Source organism: Haliaeetus leucocephalus, unplaced genomic scaffold (assembly GCF_000737465.1).
Source record: "Haliaeetus leucocephalus isolate CR32 unplaced genomic scaffold, Haliaeetus_leucocephalus-4.0 Scaffold2, whole genome shotgun sequence".
Lineage (NCBI taxonomy): Eukaryota > Metazoa > Chordata > Aves > Accipitriformes > Accipitridae > Haliaeetus > Haliaeetus leucocephalus.
In genome coordinates, this window is record NW_010972438.1 from 4,612,823 (window position 1) to 4,635,578 (window position 22,756).

The following is a 22,756-nucleotide window of genomic DNA, read 5'->3' on the forward strand; positions in this document are numbered from 1 at the left end:
GCCTCTCGGCTGATGGTCTCAAAAGAGCAAAAGATTGCCCACAGAAACGGAATCAGTTTGGGGAAAAGTAATGGGTATTTCTCCTTTGGTGGGTCAGACAGCCAGTCCCAAGTGGTTAGGATCGGCTGCAGGGCACAGCTTGTGCTGGCTCGCTTCTGTTGACAGTTAATTTCGGTCACTGAGGTGATAAATTGGATTATCAGGAGACAGAATCGGGAGTAGTCCAAATGACAGAGCAGCTTGAGCACATAGTGCTGCTGAGTTTGTAATGCAGTGAACCCAGCCCCTGCTCCGCAGCACAGCACGGGCAGCAGCAGGGGACGGGTGAGGGACGGAGGTGACGCACCGACAAGGGATGCTGGAGCAAGGGATGTAAAATGAGCAGCTGCTGCTGCTGCGTCTCATTAGGACAATGCAGTTAGGAACAATCGTAATGTTGGAAAATGCTATGTTTGGTAAGAAAATGCTGTCTTTTAAACTCCTATTCTAAAACCTCATAAAAACTGGTGTGGGAGGTATTGCAAAATAACCTCTCTATCATTTATAGAGCTTGAACTCAATATAGTGTTAATAAATGTAAACATTTGCCTTTTATTAGTAAGAAAATAATTTTAATGGTTTGTGCCTCTACTTAATTTAATAAAACTGTTTTACATCTCTGGTATGTGTGCTTAGTGGATGGTACTTATTAAATAAGTAAGTGTATGCCAATGGATGTTAGTTATTAAAAAATCACTGTATGCCAAAAGCTGTCAGACAAGCTTACTGTTGAATAATGGGTGGCAAAAACATTTGTGTTTAACAAACAGAAGAGAATTAAGGCAAAAGAAATAATGTTAGCCTAACATACAATGTGTGTTTCTTATATAAAAATGGTCTTGAAGAACACAATATTGACTCTTGTTTAAGCACACATTTTTTCCAGAGTCTTTTCTGAGTGTACAAGCCAGGACTGCCTAGGAGCAGCACTCTCATACGTAATACTGTGCAGTTCATCTCGTAAACAAGGGTAGTGTGCAATGTATGGTGTGTACCCATACATGCCCTAGTGTGGGCTGCTGTGTTAGAAAGCATTTTAACTGCTGACATGAACTGAGAGACACCTTCACTCAGTGAAATCTTACTGGTAGCTGCAAAATAAGCAGTAAAGGCAATAGCTCAAAATGAATGCCTGACAGAGAGAAACATTTTGAGAAACTCTTTGCTACTCCGCTGTTTCTCCGGTGACTGTGCTGTCTTCTTTTGCATGAACCTTTTTCTGCTCCTCTGAAATTCTCAGCAGCATTTCTTACCACTATTGCTAGTGTAGTATAGAGAGATACACCATCCTCTGTACCTAAGAGGGAACTCACTCATTCCCAGACGTGAAAATACAGTACCTCTGGCTCAGAATACTATCAAATACCATGATGACAACTCATTTTATGGCTCCAACTGCTGTAGGAAGACACAGATGTGAAACAGGAATCTGACTGCTTTGTATAATCTTGGCTACTTAACAGAGACGTGGGAGAGCTTGTAGGAGAATGGGGCACAGGAGAGTACAATTGTGCACAAAAAACTGGAGGAGGGTCACACCCTGCACTGTCCTTTTGCCAATTTAGAAGACAATTACGGAGAAGAAGCTTTGCTCAAGCCACACACATTGAAAAAAGTGGAATTAGAGGGAAGTGATTAAGAGAAGGGTTAAGAGAGGGAAGATGTAAATCCAGTCTCCTGGGCTTTATTTAGAAATGTCTGGCAAGCAAGACTTCCATAACAAGTCAAAAAGCACATTTGCATTTTGAAGTCATGACAAAATACACGTTATGCTCAGTAATGTTACACTTCAGCAGTTACAATTGTTTTTAATTAAGTTTGTACATTACATGTATGCATACAGATGCAGAAATGGATGGCCTAAGTTAACTGTTTGTTGCCTGGTTTCCAGGAAGGCCACAAAGAACTGACATGACAACATTGGGTATTTTACCACCAGAACTCTGATAACCACATTTTGGCCTCTCCATTGTGTCTCAGCACAATCTTACATCGTGTACTACACTGTATAAGAGCCAAGAAAAGTCATTTAAGAATGGAAACTATCCTTCATCTTAGGGTGATCAAAGAGGCAATCAAAATCGCAAGTCCTATAAAATTTATTCAGACCACTGTATAGAATGAGATCAGTGAAAGATAATGAAAGATTTTAGATGGCCAAAAGTAGAAATAGGATGGAGAAGTAACAAGTGCTTAACTTGCACTGAAGGAAGTATATATCATGCGAATCCAAAAGATAGCTATGTTTTTTCAGGGACAGGCAGTGTAAAGTTGCAAGGACTAGAAGAATAAAATTATTAGAAGCTCCAGTGATAGTTTCATATGTTCTCTTATCTTTCAGATATTTCCAAATTTGGCTTGCCTGTTTCCTTTTGCCATATAGACTGAGTGCAGGCTGATAGTCCTCTAACACCTCCCTCCCCCTTAGAGTGTCTGAAGAACAAGGAAAAAGTCCACAGGTGATCCGTTCTTGGGGACCATTTTCTGTTGAGGAATTCACTTCTGCGTGCAAAGCTATGGGGCTTAACCAGCCCCAGTAGCACAAATGTTTTCAGTTGGAGATAATCCTGAACAGCAGTTGCATTGTGAGAGCGGGGAGAGCCCACCTGCCTCCAGGTGCCAGATGTTCTGAGTGGGCACAAGTTCCACTGAGCAATGGACCATCACGAGCTCGTTTGGGGGGGGAGCAGTCGTGAACAGTAAATGTGCATTGCGGCGTGTCAGAATTTACTTGCCTATAGCTACATAGCAGCGATCATTGACATTTAGGTTTAATTTTCTCACCATTTTTTCAACACTGATAAAGCTGCCACCGGAACAGAAACAAACATTTTTTGAGGAGAGCGTTGCACCGTGGTTTGGTAGGTGCCTTTACCAAAGTGAACTATTCAGAAAGACCAGAAAATGTTATTGTCAAGCCTAGTGATGTGGACTCCTGGACTTTAGTCATATAAAAGGAAAATAGTAGTTACTTCAAGAGTTGCTGAGAACAGCCTCACTTTCTGAAGTAGGAAATGAAGCTAAATACTTCAAAATGGAAAATTTAAAGTACAGTCAAAGTAAGTGAAAAAATGTCCTCAGGTTAAAGTGAGCTACTTTGGCTTAGATCTCTGAGCATTAATTCCTGCCAGCAATACTTAGAAAAAATATAAACTTAATTAGGACAGAAGGACTGGTGTGGCTATTGGCCTTATTTTTATAAATCCTTCAATGTTGCTCCATTTAACCCTGCCAATGAATCTTTTTCTTTGATCTTAAACTAACAGGATTAAAACCAACTTGTTAAAATTGAATCCTGAGGTCACAGTGAAGATTTGTTAAGGCAGAACTTTGTTAAAGCTATGTTTTCTTCTAGAAAAACAAAAGCAGTTATTTATGGAGTTTATTATTCCAAAAAAGCTTTTATTTCAGGGTTCCTTAATTGTGGTGGTAGATAATAATCATATTTTTACAGATAAATATATTTTAGTTATAACAAAAAGCTATTTGTCATCCATCATCCACTCAGTCTGGGGGTAGAAAGGGATATGTTCTGTGAATGTGTCACAGCATCTTTGTGTTCAGGAGGACTGACAGCCCCTCCAGCATCTTTTCTGGAGCTCCTATACTGTCCTTAATGGGAATAAGTTGAAGTTTGAAAATAAATCTTCACAATCGTGATACTTCCTTGCATTTCATGCATACTCAAAAGGTAAACATAAATTGCTTAACTGAGTTAATCCAGAAACAAATGGCAATGTGACATATTTTTCTGCATCCTGAAATCCTACGGAAGAGGCACCTGAGATGATCTAGCAGGTGGGCTCGGCTTTCTGTCCTTTGCTCTGTTCCAGTGCAGTCCATAATGGTACTGGAAATCTCATATAATTATTGGGAATCTTACCCTAATTTTGTAAAAAGGAGTAAGTTGCAAAGCATTGTATCATTTGATTCCAACATCTTTACAGAAATTTTATGTTTGAAGCATTGGCAGCAATCTTGAGGTTACTCACGTTAATAACAAACTCTATAACAACATTTACTGCTACGCAGAATTTAATAGGTAAATTAAACATAGTAGTGGTTTCATTATTTAGTAGTGGCCTTACGTAACAATTTTATTTTTATTAGCAGGGGTGTTATATTGTAAAAATTGCCTATATTATGAACTACAAAACTACACTATAAACCTGAGCAAAGAGGCCAGTCAACCACGTGTAACTGCTGCATTCCAGAGTCAACATACTAACTTAGTCTCATGTCTAACATCATTTAGTATATAGCTAATGAGAGTAAGTCATGAGAGACACAAAGAGTATGTATTTATGTAGAAAATGTGAACCTTATTCCTTTACAAGTAGTCATGGAATATACGTGCATGTAAGTAATGGTAAATGAGTAAAGCACAGCCATAAGATTAATTCATAGAGACTAATTCATACAGATGAAATACTGGAGCAGTTCAGCACTGTGTTAGTAAAATGCTGAAGAATGTCATTTGTGGGAAAGCCTCGAGAAGCTGTCATCATCTCATCAGTTTGCTGGAAGAAAATATGGTCAGTTAAAAAAATGACGGGTTAGGTTTTTAGTTACTGTAAATCATTGCTTTTTGTGTTCAACGGAAAAAGAACACTAACAGCAAAAGATCTGTCCTATTCTTTCACTTTTGTTTCATCTTTTCCTTTTTGTTATAACTAAATTAAAAGAGATTTCTCATTTCTCACGTTACTTACTTGAATTTGTTTGAAAGCTGCTTGACTATTGTATTGGGTTTGTGTGGCAAGGTTTTGGTAGCAGGGGGGGGCTACAGGAGTGGCTTCTGTGAGAAGCTGCTAGAAGTTTCCCTCATGTCCGACAGAGCCAACGCCAACCGGCTCCAAGACGGACCCGCTGCTGGCCAAGGCCGAGCCCATCAGCAACGGTGGTAGCGCCTCTGGGAGAACAGATTTAAGAAGGGGAAAAAGTTGCTGCACAACAGAAACTGCAGCCAGGGAGAGGAGTGAGAAACAGCCCTGCAGACCCCCAGGTCAGTGAAGGAGGAGGAGGAGGAGATGCTCCAGGCGCCAGAGCAGAGATTCCCCTGCAGCCCGTGGTGATGAAGACCATGGTGAGGCAGGCTGTCCCCCTGCAGCCCAGGGAGGTCCACAGCGGAGCAGATCTCCACCTGCAGCCCGGGAAGGACCCCACGCTGGAGCAGGGGGCTGCCCAAAGGAGGCTGTGACCCTGTGGGAAGCCCGCGCTGGAGCAGGCTCCTGGCAGGACCTGCAGCCCTGTAGAGAGAGGAGCCCACGCTGGAGCAGGTTTTTTGGCAGGACTTGTGACCCCATGGAGGACCCACGCTGGAGCAGTCTGTGCCTGAAGGACTGCAGCCCATGGAAGGGACCCACGCTGGAGCAGTTTGTGAAGAACTGCAGCCCGTGGGAAGGACCCGCATTGGAGAATTTCACGGAGAACTGTCTCTCCACTGTCTCGACCCACGAGCCTTTTGTTACATTTTCTCTTCCCTGTCCAGCTGAAGGGGGGAGTGACAGAGCAGCTTTGGTGGGCACCTGGCATCCAGCCAGGGTCAACCCACCACAACTATTTACTCTCTTATTCTAATTAAAGATCTGTGGAGTTACAGGAACTGTTTATTTGCCTAGTCAATTGGCTAGATTTTTGATCCGCTTTATTATTATATACTAAATTCCTCTGAAGTCATACAATATTTACTTGTAGCCTTGCCTGGGTGCAAAAGAAAATATAAATTCACATCTTTGACTTATTGAAGACTAATCATATACCATAAACAATTCTGAACAGGCAAGATGTGGATCAGATTGCCTTCCCATATGATTTTTGTTAGAAGAACTAGTTAGAAATTTAAGTACGAAAAGTAGCATTATTTTACCTTCTCATTGCATTAATGTGTTCTGCGTATCTTCAGAATTCTTCATTACTAGTTATTTATACTGTTAGTAAATATATCGGTGGAGTACAAAGTGATAAAAGCAGTTGACTGGTAGTGAGAAAATTTACTTAGAACTAAAAAAATATGCTATTTGTAATCAGCACAAGTTATAAATACTTCAAGTTGCACTTTGAAGAAGAAAGAAGCTGCTAGTGTAGAAAATGAGGAGTGCATTTCATCAACAAATATTTACATTGTGAAAGACATTTTCTACTAAGATGGAAAAAAATGCGTCACCTTTTCACACTTTCAGGAAAATGGCCAATGTTTTGGTAAGAAGTTGGCTTATTTCTCTGGACCATTTACAAATACGTATGAATAAGCAAGCTGTAAAATTTCCAAGCTCACCTCAAAACACCAGTAACAGTGCAGGGCGCAGATTCCAAGGGAGTTTCCAGTGCCCCGTGTCACAGAGCCAACCATTCATTGCAATGCAGAAAAGCACAGCAGCATTCAGAGGTTGTACTCTCGCGTCTTAGAAAGGGCATTGGGATTAAAACATCAGCATACGTAAGTTCTGTTAAAACCCTAAGAAACTGTATGGCCAAAACCCAAAATAATCCAGCAACCCTGAAGAGCACCCCTGCGCAGTTCGTTATCTGCAGTTTAGATCAGTGATAGTGCTTTACTACTAAATCTTATATTGCTGCTGCAAAGCAGTAAGATGAAAGCATAAACTACCAGAAAAAATCATAGTAAGCAGTTCTGTGAGGAGGATAATTGCAAGCTGTATCACTTCAAAATACATGTTTGTCCGATGTTCTGCATCAGATCTGACTGAAGACCCCCACAGTAGAAAACAGACTGTGTAAGGACTAAGAAACCACAGGTGGAAAGCGTAGAGACCATTATTTTGAAGTTTATTAAGCAGATAATCACATATCTTCATTTGTACTACTTAATTCTGTATGCTGTCCCACTGACTAAAGTAATAAGGAAGCAGAGAGAGGATTTCAGAGAATGGAAAGTTCAACAACCTGTTTTTCCTGTAGTTACTTTTGACTTCAAGTTTAGTAGCAAAAAGCGTTTAGATTATCTAGAGAATTGACATATAGGAATAAGGTATGTTGGTTCTTGGTCATCATAAGAAATGGTGACACAAAGAACAAGCTTATCTGCATGGAAAAATATTATCCAAAATTACATATGTTTAAAGCCGAAAAAAAAACAATTTGTGTAGAATGCAGCCATAGAGGAGGAGACACAGCACAGAAAATCTTGGGGTACTTTTCAGACGAGAAGGAGTATCATCTCGGCCATGGCCAAATTCCCTTTTAGAACAAAAGACAGACCTAAAATGATGCATAACTGAGCTCTGTAGCCCCTAATGAAGATCCTTGCTGCCTAACAAAATCCAGATCCCCAAGTAGGCACCCAACTACCTCTTCAGTACAGTAAGAAGAGATGAGCACCTTAACATTAAGAAGAGCCAAACACTAATTGACATGCTGTCCTCCAGCTCCTTGTGATTTCACCCTTTAGTACATGTGAGCATGACTTTTGCTGCTGAGATTAGAATTGTAAATGTCACAGTTAACATTCAGTTTTTTAAAGTTTGAAGGGGAAGGTGTTGTTTCGTGTTGAATATTAGCTTCTTCCTGAAAAGGCAATAATAAAAGTGTCAGATATTCCCCTATAATCTGTTTAAGCATGCCAGCTTTCCTTAGGGAACATAAAAGCTTGACTGAGAACAAGAAAAGCTTTGAGTATCAGACTAGCCTTTTCCCCCCAGCTTTGTAGCATTACCCCAACTATAACAGAGATATAATCTATATTGTCCTAATGCTTTGTATACTTTGTGTTAAATAATCGCTTGAAGCTTGTCTGGAAACCATGAAACTCTACTGCTATGTCCTTCATGTATCTGTTTCTGTTTCAAATGCATTTTCGGGTGCTCTTCCAGGCTTTTAAAATTACACTGGCAGTTTCTCGTGAACTTCAGGGGGGAAAAAAAATCAGGCAGTTTTAATCTTCCCAGTGTACTTCATGAAAGCAGTCACTGGGCTGTTTGAGGGATTAACCAACAGGAGCTTTAAACTACCCACTCATGTAAGCAAGTGTCCCAGCCAGCTTCCAGCGAAGCATGAACGAGCGCAGCCTTTAATGGCAGCTGGCATTAAAGAGCAGTCCTGCATCACATGCTGCTTCGGGCTTTAGTGGAAGGCCCTTGACATCAGAAAGAGCTGAACTCTGACCTTGGCCCTTGCCACCTTGATTATCAGCGAGAGCAATTTGTTAAGGGTTATTGTGTGTGCAGGTCTGCATCAGCTGGGCAGTTAAGAATTTCTAAAGCAAACAGCAAGAAGCTACATAATGTGCTACATACAAAGGGCTTTCACATTTGAATTCATATATTGCACATCACACACGCAAATTGCATTAAAAGATTGTTAAATTGTACGTTGAAAGGCTCAACAGCTAGGACAGCTGTATATTCTTTCCTTTAATCCTGTGATCACATACTGTCCCCCAAACCTCCCTTTAATGCACACAACTGATGGCACTGGCCGGGACGAGCAGCTTTTCAGTACTTTTGTGTTACCCTTATTGTTTAGCGGGTGTTTCACATGGCTGACTTACTGACACGGTCTGAACTTTGCTTCGAGAACAGAATTGCTAATTTTGCCACGGTTGTCCCTTTTTGTGTCTTTTTCACAACATTAATTAATCTTCCCAACTGCAAAGTGAGATGATATTAAGAGGTAGGAACCTGAAGTACAGGGAAAAAAGGTCATCCCGTGGTGGGTGACAGGCCAGATTTGACAGGTGGTAAGCCTTAGACCTGATCTCAGAGTATTTAGAGTTACATCATCACTTTGAACGTTTAGAGCAGGGACACTACGGTAGTGTGAGGTTGCGGGGTGGCAGCGCTCCAGCACACCAGCCAGATGAGGTGCCTCACGCTGGGCATTAACGCATTGGGGAATGTTCAGCTTGTGGCCACCTGCAAAAAGCTCGTTTTGAGTGATCTGCAGCACAGCAATGCTCGACTGTTTTAAAAAACAGGCTATATTTCCCCAAAAAACTCTCCCATCATCATCCCCGGTCTTTGTGGTTTCTCATGCAGCATGCATCCCTCCAGCTCCTTTCCCCTGGTGCTGGATCCCATAGTTCAGATCTCCCACCCCAGCCAGTCCCAGGTTCGTGCAGGCACAGCTTGCCACCGCACACTGCAAAGCCCAGGCTACACCGTTGCCCTGTGGTTTTAGCCAGGCTGCTGCTTTCTTTTTCATCCACTTGTCTCCTGTCTCTAGGACGGGAGAGGGAAGCTGGGAGCTCCTGGCTGCAGCGGCGCTGGCGCAGGGCATGCCCAGCACAGCCGCAGGCTCTGGTGACCTTACCGGCCAAAGCAATGTGCCACCACGGCCCGCGTGTGAAGTGAGAGGTTTGATGTCTGAATACTTATGGTGTGCAAAACAGCATATTTTCCCTTATATTCATTCTCAGAAACAGATGAGCAATTTTTTTGCTTGAAAAATTTTCCACAAAACTAAATGTGAAGCAGATATCCGGCGTGGATAATTTCAACCTCGTGGATAAAACTGGTAAAGCGTAAGCAACTGAGAAATGGTCTGAAAAGGTGCCAAGGATGACTAGTTACAGGTATTTTTACCAATCTCAACTAAAATACATAATGTACAAAAAGGTGCTCTGGAATACTAATGTTTTTGAAACCTCCCTAGTTATTCCATAGTATATGTAGAAAGGATGGAAGTTCTACTTAGTGCATGTTTTGCAGCTGGGCATCAACCAAAGCACAGGGAAGTTGATAAATGTTTCAAAGGGCTGTATTTCAATGATCTAGAAAGTGGTAGGGATGAAGTAAGACAGATATCAAACCCACTAATTACAGCAGTCAACTGAGATTGGAGGGCAACCAGTAGAAAGATAATAAATATCCGGGCAAAAATGGGAATTGGGACATGACACAGATCAGGAAAGCAACGGACACTGATGCTGAAGCCAGGTGAAAACACAGGCAGAAGGCAGAGAATCAGGCCCCACCACAGGGGCCACAGACTTAAGATGAAGGGTAAGCAGCCGTCCACGGCAGCTAGGTTTGGAAACCTGCTCCCTGGGTGCCTCCTGAGGTCTTCTACCCTGCTGGGGCAGAGACCTGACTCACAGAAAATTAAGAATCCCACAGGTAATTTTAGTAGCTGATAAAAATACATAGATCTACAATAATTTTGTTGTTATTTAATTCTGATTTTTTTAATTTGATACTGACAATTTTCATTTATGAACTGGTGCACTGAGGTTTTTTATTTAACAGGACAGGTTTCTTTAAATAATCTACTTACGACAGAAATGCATACTTTGGCATGAAAAAATAGTTCTGTTCCCCAGCGTCTCTGGAACACCACAGACTTGAAAGCAAAAGTTTTTGTTGTATAAGCAAAAAAAAAAAAGTGCATGTCAAAGCTGAATTTTCTTTATTGTTTTCCTTAAAAATATCAGCTAAACTTTCCAAGGGAATACATTTTAAAAATCCACATTGGTTGATTAGAAACAAATCAAACCAGATGCACTAACAGCCTTCATATGAAAATTCCCAAGCTAGACTAGATCATACTTTGGAACTGAAATTCTGTAGCAGCTTGAAACCTGGAGATTGAGAAAATGTGTTCTGTACTTTTGTCTCTAAGCCTTTCCCCTGAATAAACTCACAGATTTCATTGAGTAGGTTGCCCATCATAGGGTGCGTTCTGTAATGTGTGGGCTACAGAAATGAACTCTGGATGTGTTTTCAGCTTTGAGACTGGTAGCTCTGTCAGATGTCACCCTTCCCTAGTTAAGACGTTTACTGACAAACCACTCTGTAATTCTTGGAGAAAGGCATTCTGGATTTCCAGAGCTATATGTGCAATACACTTGTTTAGATATATATAAAGTTACTCAGGCAAAAGTACCTGCAAGGTCAGGACCTACATTTTCTCAAAGTAGCAAATATGAGCTGCACGTTAATACTGAAACCACTTTCATCACTTAATGTTATAGCGTATGATAGTACAGCTTCAGAAGAGGAATGCCATTTCAACAGGGAATCTATAATGAATGAGACATGTAATGAACAGAAATCACTGCAACAGCTGTAAATTTAGTACATGGTATCGTTTGCTGTACTTAGTCTCACTCTGTGCCAAAAATGAATTTTTCATAGTGTCATTGAAATGGTTTGTTAGATACTTTATTTATTAATGTTGAACCGCGAGGCAATGCACTGACCCAGTTTGTGAGATCCCACCTAATTTATACCCATTTAAATGTGTGTAGGAGAACACTATCTTTGAGCAAGTAAATACAGTAGACAGGTCCTCGACTATACTGATTTACACCAGGAATAATTTCTCTTTCTGACAAATAGCACCTCTAAAGACTGAATAGAAGCTGAAGTATTTAGCATTTTAAAATTTGAGAAAACATCTTGAAGAAACCACAGAGTTAAAAGGAAAAATCTTAGCTATTCAGGGTGCCTTTGCCCAACTCAGCACCCATTGGAGTCAAGGAAACGGCTCCTAAGAATATCGCTTTAGAGCCATAGAGCAGTTGGCAAAAACTTTCAAAAGGCATCTCCCCTCATATGAAAAATGAATTATTCAGCATTCAACAACATCATATTTTCTGATGTGTTCACTTTTAAAATACTGTCCCCTTTTTATAAATGTCATTTGATTATGAACTTTTTTTCATTTTGTATTTCCTATAACAAATGCAACTAACATAGATCTTCTACTTATAAATCTGAGTTAATTAAATTGGAGTATGCCAGTGAAAGCAATCTCTTTTTAAATACAGACTCTTTGGGTCCTGAAAATCCCTCTTACTAGGAATAACTGCATTACTTCAAAGCAACTAGTGAAAACCGAGTGCTCTTTCATTTTTTAATAAAGAGATTTTCTGGTCCAAGGGGGCACACCTGATATTGTTTGCATCCCAAGCAAGTGGTCTGTAATAAGTGGCCCAATGAAAGTTTAAGCCTGCTTTCAAGGGTCATCGGCTTTTCTGACTGTTACTTGATCTGTTTAGAACTGGCTAATTTGTTAATCAGAGCAAAGCTTCAGACTTACTGTGTTCACCTCCTTAATGCTGTTTTCACAGACTAATAATTAAAGCAAAAAATCTATACCAATTTGTCATATGTTTTTCTAAAAAGACAAAATAAATCAACAGCTGGTGTAGTATTAAATCATGCTTCAGATGTCAGAAGTTTGTTCGGTTCATACAGAGATTTAAAACTCATTTGCTCCAATATTTTGCATCAAGGATTTTCCTTTTCCTCTCACATACTACCTATCAGTTTGAGTTGATTTTCATCTCTCACTGGTTTATGTCTACATGTTTTCATGCGATTAGTCCCTATTCAGATGGTGAATAATGCAAACAGACTTACCATCCTCTCTGTATCCTAAAGCTGGTCAGTTTGATTGGAGAAAGCATAGAATCTCAAAATGATAAGAGAATTTAAGGGTTTCTCTGCATGGAAAAGTCACCACGATATAATTTGAATCTGTTGTGGGTTTTTTTTAAATATAGTTAATTGGTGCCAAACTCCAACTTTCAAATTAAACTTTCTCATTTAGTTCAGTTGAATCCTTTCCTAATAGCTTTACATTAAATAAAAATATTCCAGTCTCCAATGAAAAGAGTGTCCACACAGGTTTTTACTCAAGTTTTGCTAGAAGAATTTAAGTTGTGCCAGGTCAATTTTCTCATATAAACTGCTTTCCCTATAACAATATGGACTCTGTGTGTAGGGAAAATAGAGTGAAAATAGTGGAATGCAAAATGCATGTCAGCTGGAAAATAAGTGACCTGCTTGTAAGAATATTTATGTGTTTTCTCCTGACTTGGCTTGGGGAAGAAAACAGCTTGACAAAACATCAGCTGTGAGCAGGATGTTTCTGCCATTGAAAATCCACATGGTCGTACTTGAGAGGCTTCTGGAAAAATGAAATGCTGTAGTTTAGAATCTGGAGAGTTTATTGGAAAGGCATTTACCCTAACATCCGCCGGGCAGGGACATGTTTTGCCTGTTTGAACTGGTCACTTAGGAGTTATCATAATAATGTCTGCTTTTAGCTCTTTGCTGCGTATTTAGTTAGCTGGAGCAATGCACAGTGAAATCTTTCATTAAAAATGCCTTCATAGTTATACCTATTTGCTAATTTTTTTAGACCCAGTAGAATATTTTCTCTGCCAGTATAGTATTTGAAAAGGAAGATGTATTCATATTTGAGCTTGCTAAAGCACAAAGTCCTCCTCTTCCTTACTCTGTGTGTATATAAGTCACTGAAAAAAATGCAGTGAAGTTCAAAATCATTGTTCTTTATAGTCTTTCCAGTCTGGAAGTCAGATACATGACTGTAGGCCAGTCTCATTGCGTGAAATAAAATATTTCTCCGGAACACCACAGTTAGTCTTTAACTGATTTACTATAGTTAAACAGTAACAGTGAGAGTGTTCATAGTACCAAGCCTGGTGGCAAAACCACCCATACAAACAAGCCATTCATGAGAGCAGGGGAGGTTGTGAATAGTCTGAGCTTTTTTCTCAGCATTGCAGTGTGGGGCAAGGCTATCGAGGAAATCTCAATCCAGCTCTGCAGTCCAGCTTGAATAAATTCTAAAATGAAAGGTCTCTAGATACCGAGTAAGACCATTAGTGTTTTGAACATGACAGGGAGAAAGATCAGTCTCTGCACGAATGTCTGCAGTGCGGTGAAGTCACCTCAGTGCCCTGGCAGCCTCTCTAGACAGTAGGTGAAAAACATGAGAATACCCAGCAGTAAGGATAGTCAGCATTGCTGGACTGGGGAGTTAGGTGGTCTGGTATTAATGGGAGCTTCTCCTTCTTTGCTGGGTAGAGGAGGAAGCTGACAAAAAAAGATAATGAGGATTATTAAATCTGTTCAAGGTGGATGAGCTAATCTTCTTCCATTCCATCCATTTCATTTCCATCACACTGGCCATGATCAGCCAAAAAAAAAGCAAGCTACTGAATGCTTTGCTAAGCTACCACTTAGCAAAAACAGTCTTCATGTCAGATGATCTATGATCTATTTACTATATGAAAATTACTTCAGTTTAGATGGCTTGGGGAATAGCATCTCATCCACTTCAGAAGCCCTTTAAGCTGAGTATCTGGTATCTGGTTTTGTTACTCTATCCTACTATTTTATAGGCAATGCTGCTAAACAGAATTTTACAAACTTCCAAAGAATGTTTTGCATGTACCTTTTCTAGCTCTTGAACCGCTCATTATAATAAGAATTTCTTTGAACACTTTGGGTGTCTCACGCAGTGTTTGTATTCTCTGACGTTTAAATACCAGACTGCCTGATTACTTATGGAAATACTAATATACGTTGAACACAGTGGCTGTTCAACATGTCTGCAATTTTTGCAAGATTATTTGTGTCCACAGAAAACAGAAAATTCAGTGTGGCAATAGCTGAGAGGGTGCACGGAGCAGGAGTGGTGAGGAGCTGTGAGCAGAGCAGCTCAATGACTTTCCTCAGGCAACGCCGGCTGATGGAGCCCAAGCAGGAGGGGATTATGGCATTATTTAACCATAGCACCGTAAAGACAGAGTTAAAAAAAATCACTACTGTGTATGTAATGAAAAAAGAAGATGGTTCAGAGACAATTTGCAGAACAGATGTTGTACTAAGTACAGTTCCATTTATTTATCGTATTATTGAATATTTTGACTGCCATAGCATACAGAGTATGCTCCATAGGGTGACTGACTAGTATTTAAAAGGAGTAGGAGTCTGTGAGCAGTGCCTAGGTCTCCCCAAAGTGCTGTATATTCCAGATGTCATCCATCCCCTCTGGAAGCAAATACAAATGAAGGAAGCTACGTTGGTTACCTGGGCCAGGCAAAGAAACCTGAGGTGTCCCACCAAAGGGCCAGCTCCAGGAAGAGCTGATTCTTTAGTGATGGGCTCCTGCCCCCTCTACAGCATGCTCTGCCCACCCAACATCAGGTTTTGCACAGAGCTTGTCATTCAGCTGAACGGGTCCCCTGCACAGGTGCCATCAGCTCCGGAGGAGGTCCAGCACTCCCTTCTGCTGTCCCCATCGGACAGCAGTAATGACTGAGGCTGAAATTTCTGTTCTACCTACATCATGCATCTCAACGTAAGGAAATACTCCTCTCGACAACAGTGACAATAGCACAAAATAAATAACCTCCCTGAGTTAGAAGGGACAAAGCAATAATTATTTAAGAAATAATGCAGTGCTATGCATATAGAAAAACCTCAGCTAGAACCCGCTTGCTTTTAGGTTCTCATAAATATTCTCCAACACTTTCTCTTTGGAGAGGCATTTTCCACAGCTGAAGTCTGCTCAAAACAGGTGGTCAGGGTTGTTTTGGTGTTTGTTTGCGGGAGCTTCAGAGCAGAATTACAGCTGCCATGTTCCAGTTTTCAACACATTCGGAAAATAGAAACAAGTAGTCGTCTTTGTAGAGCTACAGACAGGCACAATAAGCCAAGTTTTAAGGCTGCTTCAGTGTTTGTGGAGTTCTCACCAAGGGAAATTTTTTTTTGTATGAGCAGTGTGATTTTTCTGATTGCTTTTTGTGCTCAGATCGCAGCTCTGAAAGCTGTTGACACACATGCACAACAGACTTTGCCTTTCATTTTTTCTCTGCTCAATTGAAAGCAGCTTTTCTTTCCTTAGATTTATGATATCTTGTTTTCCTGAGTATTAAAATGCTTAGAGAAAAAGCAGAAAAATATATTAATTTTCTATGGGCAATGTATTTTAGTAGAAAATTGGTGAATGCTTATGTTAAACCTAAACAAAGCAAGCTGTTAGGACACGGAAATACAGTATTAGCAAGCGTGCTTTAAAAAAGACAGTTAGGCAAGAGAAACATGGAAACAGCCCCCAAACCTAAGCAAATTATCTGTAAAAGATTAACCTTACGTGTAAGCATGTGCAGCAGGATGCATGCCAGATTTGTTTATCGTGACCTTTAATGAATCTATGTTATGATTTGGAACCAAGTCCAAACTGGATCTTCTGTCAGCTGCATCTCCTGCAGCCACATCACCAGCACTTTCAGGAGGTAGCACACTGTAGCAGAAAGTTCAGGTCTTCATTCAGTTCAGGACTGATTTGCAACAATTAAATGATTATTCCTAAAATTAGGAAATTCTTCTCAATTCAGGGCATGATTCTGGAGCCCTTTATCACAAATGTAAGTTATACCAATGCCGCAAAAACAGATACGCACATTTTGTGCTGTGTCTTGAGGAGAGGCCTGAGGATTTGTATATAATTTTCATTTTGCCCTTTGGCTTTCACATAATTAGGGACATCCCTAGATTTGTTTTTCAAATTGAGACCATTAGAGGAGCAACAGTGAATTCCTGTATGAGCCTACAGTGCTATGTTTGCCAAGGTGCAAGGCTTTTCGCAGGAAAGGAAACAAAGGCTTCATTTTAGTTAGCTTTATAGTGAACCATTTAGAAAAGATGGGAGAATGTGTTAACAAAGAATAAATGTAACAGAAATGGAGATATTTAAATTTATATCCGATAGAATTATCTTCTGGGGTTTTAAGGTTTTAAAACGTCAGATGTTCTTGGAGGGGAAGTCAAGTATTCATTTTAGGGAAAAAAGTCGAGATGACTAACATTGCACATATTTAATTTAGCTCCAGCAATGTTTATAGCACTGGACACACAGTGTTTTACTGCAGTAAGATGAATATTTATTAACAATTCAAAATGATCTGTTCCAAAATGTACAGTGCACTCACAGTGATGTTTTACCACAGAAGTCCAGGTGTTTCCTGTCTAAGTTTGGAAAGGCCGCTAGCTTATGATAGGTTTACTGAGCAATGTGTTTATGAGTTTGATGTGCAGCAAAATAACATTTTACTCTATCTCATCCCTCAAAATGCAAATGGTTAAATTTTTTAAATGCTGATATTGCCTAATCTAATGTGGAGGATGGACTTGAGAAAATCTATTTAATATGCACAAGGAACTGCCATTGTTCTTTATTCCGACATCTCTGCTGTAGTTCTCTAAAGTGTTTCAGTAACATGGAATAGGAGAGCGAAGAACTTGATAGAAATTGATATTTTGTATATTGTGCCTCCACATGACGTTTATGTTGATGCTAATTCCACAGATGATTGCTGGTAATGTTCTCAGTTCGGTACTTTGTTCTTTTTTGAACAGTTCAGCTGGGTGCATCGAACTGTTCAGTAGGTTGCATCTCAGCAAAGGGTTTCAAGACTATTAAGGCAGCCTGCCTGAGCTGTAAAGTAGACCCTTTCCACATATCCAGAAAGAATTTTAGTTATGATTATACTTGTAGGAGATTGCAGTGACACACTTCTCGTTACCCAGAGAACTGCGAAATTGCAAAAGATCAATTCCTGATGGCAGAGATGAACAAAACAGGTCATGCCGATACACTGCAGTCCTGCTACCAGCCCATCCCTGGGACCCCTCTGCCCCCACATGCAGCTTTCCTTCCAGGAGAAACAGGGGAGTACGAGTAGGGAAATAGGCACTGGGATAACACCCGTGCTGTTCTGTGGCTCAGCAGCAGGAGCAGCCATACCGCAGGAGCAGAAAAGCTCCCAAGGCCAACCATTGTCATACAGCCGTCATTAAATGTGCTAGAAACTTCAGTGTTCTCAGTGACTGTAATCTTCATAAAATTTTACTTACATCTGAAACCCATCATTATAGAGCTTGAACTCTAGAGTATATTGCGCCAACATTTCCGCATTACTAGTGTATGTGTCCAAGCCGCTGAATACATAGCCAACGATAGGCAAACTGACCTACTTTTCCATGACATGTTCAGAGGGAAAGCTTTACCTTAGGATTGTAAGTGTGTGCCGTGTTTAGAAAGTATGCTCCTCTCCCTGTTTTCAGAGAGAGGAAATCAGTTTCTGTTTATTTCTGTTTACTGGAGATAGGCTACTAAATCTCTCAATCTGAGGAACTCAGGGCTGTGCTGATGTCAACAGTTGTACTTTTGTGTGATCACCCCATCACAACAGGGAGAAGATAGTAAAAGCATTCAGTTGCTTACAAAGTTCACTTCTTTTGAAAATCTAAGCTTGATGGTAGCTGTTTCCCTTCTGAAACAGAAAGATTGTTGTCACTTTCTCAGAAGGACCAGATATAAGCTCTTCTTGAAAAGTCATATGAAACTCACTTCCATAGAGACATGACCAGCCAAGGGAAACCAATTAGTGCCAATTAAGCTGGCTCCCAGCTAAGCTAACTCTGTTCTGCAAGTCTTCATGAATGCTTTGGTGGAAGTCAGGAAATACATCCTTCTTCCACAGCTCTGTCTTGTGACAGCATCTCTGGCTGTTCAGCCAGTTCCTCTTAAGCCCTATGCCAAGAGCACAGCAGAGCCCTATTTTCTCCTGTCTGCTTCAAGAAACAACAAACTACATGGTGCCTGTGAAGGTAAAGCTGAATTGTTAAAAACACTGTATGAGTAGGAGGGAACAGAAATTTTGGACAAAGTTCTAAGCCAGGAAGTGAAGATACTATTAGAAAGCTCAATTTCTGAAAAAAAACAAGCCCGTCGCTCGAGAGCCATCTAGTGCCTGCCTGGTCTCTGCATGGGGAGAGTGACAGGCCCTGGTGCCACTGCTTCAGCTCAGACCTGGCTGAAAACTAAACAGCTAAACCCAAAACTAAATAAAGGGACCCGTAACGTGTCAAGTCAACTATTACAAGAGTTGGTGTCCAGTCCTGGAAGCCTATATGTGTATAAATGTTTTGGTTCTTCTGATTATTTGCATGTCAGTGCTCACAGAATTTGACCTTTATTTTGAATGGTAATTAACACATTGGCTATAGATATTAATCAAAGACAAGAGGGTGAAGAAACAGAATATGCTTTCTGCATTGGTTTGTGCAATGTTTAAATAGGTGGGACCAGAGGAAAGGGTAGGGCATAGCTAATCCTGTGAATTCCTTCCACACTTACTCCCATTCATTGTGTGCAAGGGATGTTCAAATTAAAAGATGTGCTCTGAGGATGGGAAGCAACATGTCTGAAGTTTGAACATGGTAGAGTTTTCCTAACTTCCACCAGCCCGCACCTCTCACTACTTCTTTTTCAGTCTAACCTTATAAGCTTTAATTTGTTATCCTTTCTTCACTTGGGAATAGTGGATATAGGGAGCAGAATTATGGAAAGCATACTCCTCCTTTTATCGAGAACTTTATAGTCAGTTTTTGTCCTAAAGAAGTCTCAGTAGGGTATGACTTATATTTATGTACTGTTACTGAAACAAGAAAGAGTCTTTCTAACTGTCTTTTAGCTGAAAGTTTAGGAAAAAGGAACAGAGCTTACACAGGCTGTCTTCAGAGATTCTTTTCAAAAAAATGCATGCATTAAAAGGTGTTTGATACAGCTACCTATTTTCACTTACAACACAACAATCTACCTTTGAATTACAGATTTGAATGTGATTATTACACTTTATTTTCCAAAGTGACCATAAAATACCGTTAAGCATCTTCATACTGTTCCAGCCCAGCCCAGCCACCCCAGAGCTGTGGCTATAGTCCAGTCCTGCTGTCCCGCCTGCTGCTGCTGCGTGAATTCTCCTTTGTGCTAACTCATCCCTAGATCCAGCTTGTATAATGTAGGAAAAGGTCCAGTGTGTCATTTTACACAAAGAACTGCAACTAGAAATCAGCTGGCCCTGGCGTGTGTACACTACAGATGCTCTTCAGAGCTCCAGACCAAGGCTGGAACTGCAGCAGCTCTCTCTGTCTTACCCCTTTGTTGAACACGGCTCAGACTGAAACATGGGAAGAAAATCTTTGTGAAAGAAATACTGTTTTCTAAATGCGGTGTCTGATTATGGATGCCAATAATGTCACTATGAGCACACTAGGTAGAACTAGGTGTGTTCTACCATGTAGCCTGGGCTGATGACATTAAAAAAAAAAAGTTGTTCTGTGGCCAGAAAAGTCAATCAAACCTTTTTGCTATAAATTAAGCGCTTTTTCCCAAAGGATTTTCCAAAATCCTTTGTTTCCCTCTCCCACACGAGCCTCAGCTTTCCCATGCGTCCTTGCAACCCACCCACCGAGCAATACTCAAATGCGCTGTGTCTTGCCCGGAGTAGCACATGTGCTCCTCGGCCACCTGGCTCCTGCCTGCCCCTGCCAGCTTTCATGACAGCTGGGTACCTTCTAGGCTTCCCACCATCTGTCAAGGTTGGCAAAAAACTAGCCAAGAAGTTCAAAAGTTACTGGGAGGAGACTGGAGAGAGCACATTCGGACAAGCTGCCTTTCCCCGCGAAGTCAGGCTAAAAGGGACCTGGAAACATTTGTTGGACACTGAGGAGGCTCCTCCTCCCTGCGGGAAGCAGAGCATTTCCAGAAGGGGAGTATTTTATGTACTAGCGCTTATAAGGCAAAATGTCACACCTAATGCAAATATATGCTCCAGCACGTGGCGCGTCCCTTGGCTTTTGCGCCAAGTGCTTTCCCACGCTCTGCTCAGAGGCAGGGCTGCCGTGCCTGTTCAGGAGCAGCAAGGAGGTGCCAGGCGAGTCCTCCAAGAAACAGCCGTGGCTGCGAGCCCTCGCAAACTCACCGCTTGCACAGAGTTGGCCAGAATCAAAAGAAACCAGCCCAGAAGGCAGGGAGGCAGTGGCGCATCAGTCAAGGTCTTGCCAAGTCAACGCAAAGTTGACCATCTTGGGCTTGGATCAGCATCCCGCTATGGAGGTACCACGCGGCGGGGCTGCGGTCTGACCGCTCGGTTGTTTCTGCGGCCGAGACGTAATTCCATCAGGTCTCGGGCGAGTGGTCGGAGCTGGAGTTCAGAGCCGCTTCCAGGCAGCTCTGGTGAATAAAACCCCTCATTATTTCAGAGATTTACCAATTGTTTTTCTGATTCGGAACACTGGAAATGAGAACACCTATTTTTCTATTTTCGCTGACTCCAGCGCTTTTTGGTGTAGGCACCCTGGGGAAGCAGTGATTCAGTCATCCAACCACGTAACAACGTGAGGCTTAATGAGTAACACATTTGTACTTTCCATTCTCGGTCTGAGAAAAGGCCTATAAATAAAGCATATTTGCCCTCAGATCAAGAAAACCTTTTTCTTAAGTAATGTCATTAAATTTTAAATTAGATGTACAGGCAATTACTGGTGAAAATGTTAAATACTGGATAACCTATTAATATGACCTAATTTAATATAATTTTATAAATGCTTGAATTCAATTAAATAAAAACTTTTGTATAACATTTAAACTGTTTGCTTAGTTCTCCCCAGAGCTCACAGTAGGTTACTGTGAGCCAAACAGCATTACAGCATTTGTTTAAAATGCCAAAAGGCTTAGGATAGATCCCATATACTTCTAGCTGAATCCCTAGTCACTGGACAGCAATTTCTGGGCAGAAGCTGCTGTATTAAATAATTGCTAGCTAATAAATATATTTTAGACACATTATAAACCTGGATGTTAAACCTGTTAGAGTAAATGAAATGTTTATTGCAGAAAAATATGCAATTTGCTGTTTTGACCTAGGTGCGTTGTCATGGAAACCGAACTCTTTCTTGTGCAATAAAAAATCTGCTTGTCATCTGATTTGAGCCAGTTATTTGCACAGGTGGTTTTCTTAGCAGACAAGTACTTAGTAAAAACAAATCTATTCTTTCTCAATAGTTCCATTATGTGTTCCCACAACAATGTGTTTCATTTCACTAGCCTTGTAATTAATGATCCATTATCAACTAATTAAATCACATTTAGATTTTATATGAGTTCATCTGTTACACAATGCTTGCTCCCCAACGCTCCTTCCTGGGTGTGTTAACCTTTTAAGAGTTTTAATTAATGGTGAGAATGAAGTATTGTAGGTTGCACGGTACTTCAGACAGGCTAAAGTAATAACAAATGTGGACACGTAAATATATCCAACAATTTAATACCAATTTCCTTAAATGAAATAAAGCAGCAGTAGGAGTAACTGAAATCAGATTTCCAATCTGTACGTAAAGCTGTTGTAAAATATTAAGTTCATATGGTTGCAGACAATGGAAACTGAAATGTGAACTATGCTAACAGTTCCAAAATGTCATCCAAAAGAAAATTCAACTTAATAGACAACATCTTTGCTGTTAGGCCTGCTCCAGACCTCACTGAGATCAGTGAAAAGACATTCATTAACTGATTTTGGATCTAGTCCTTGGTTTGCAATCGTTTGGGCAGAGGCTGTCTCCATCTGTGACAGCCCATCACACAGTATAGCTGGTTTGTAAGCCCGGGTTGACTCTTTTACAGTATCATAAAAAGCAGTAATAGTAGAGGTGAGATGGAAACAGGTAAGTTAAGACAAAAGAAAGCACTTTTGATCGCGTGATATTTTCTACAGGAGTTTTAAGATAGACTAAGATGACACAATGATAGAGTTTTAAAAACAATGCTTGTATGATTTCATTGACATAAACTATTTGTACTTGAGACGTACTCAAACGGGACCAGGTGGACAATGTTTTTTGATTTCTCTCTTCAACCGATTAATGGATAGCAATGTCACTTACAGGCAAATTTATCCAGACTGGCAGATTATTCCCGAGACTCACGCAACATCCCCACTGGGGCACCCACCCCTTGCGCACGCTCCGCAGCTGCCCGCGTTACGCCTCGTCTTGCTCCGATCTCCTACACGGCAATGGCAGCTCGTGTGCCAAGTCTGTCATCTACTGACCGCGATGCCCATGGGCGCGTGGTACCATGACGGGGGAGAAGGTCG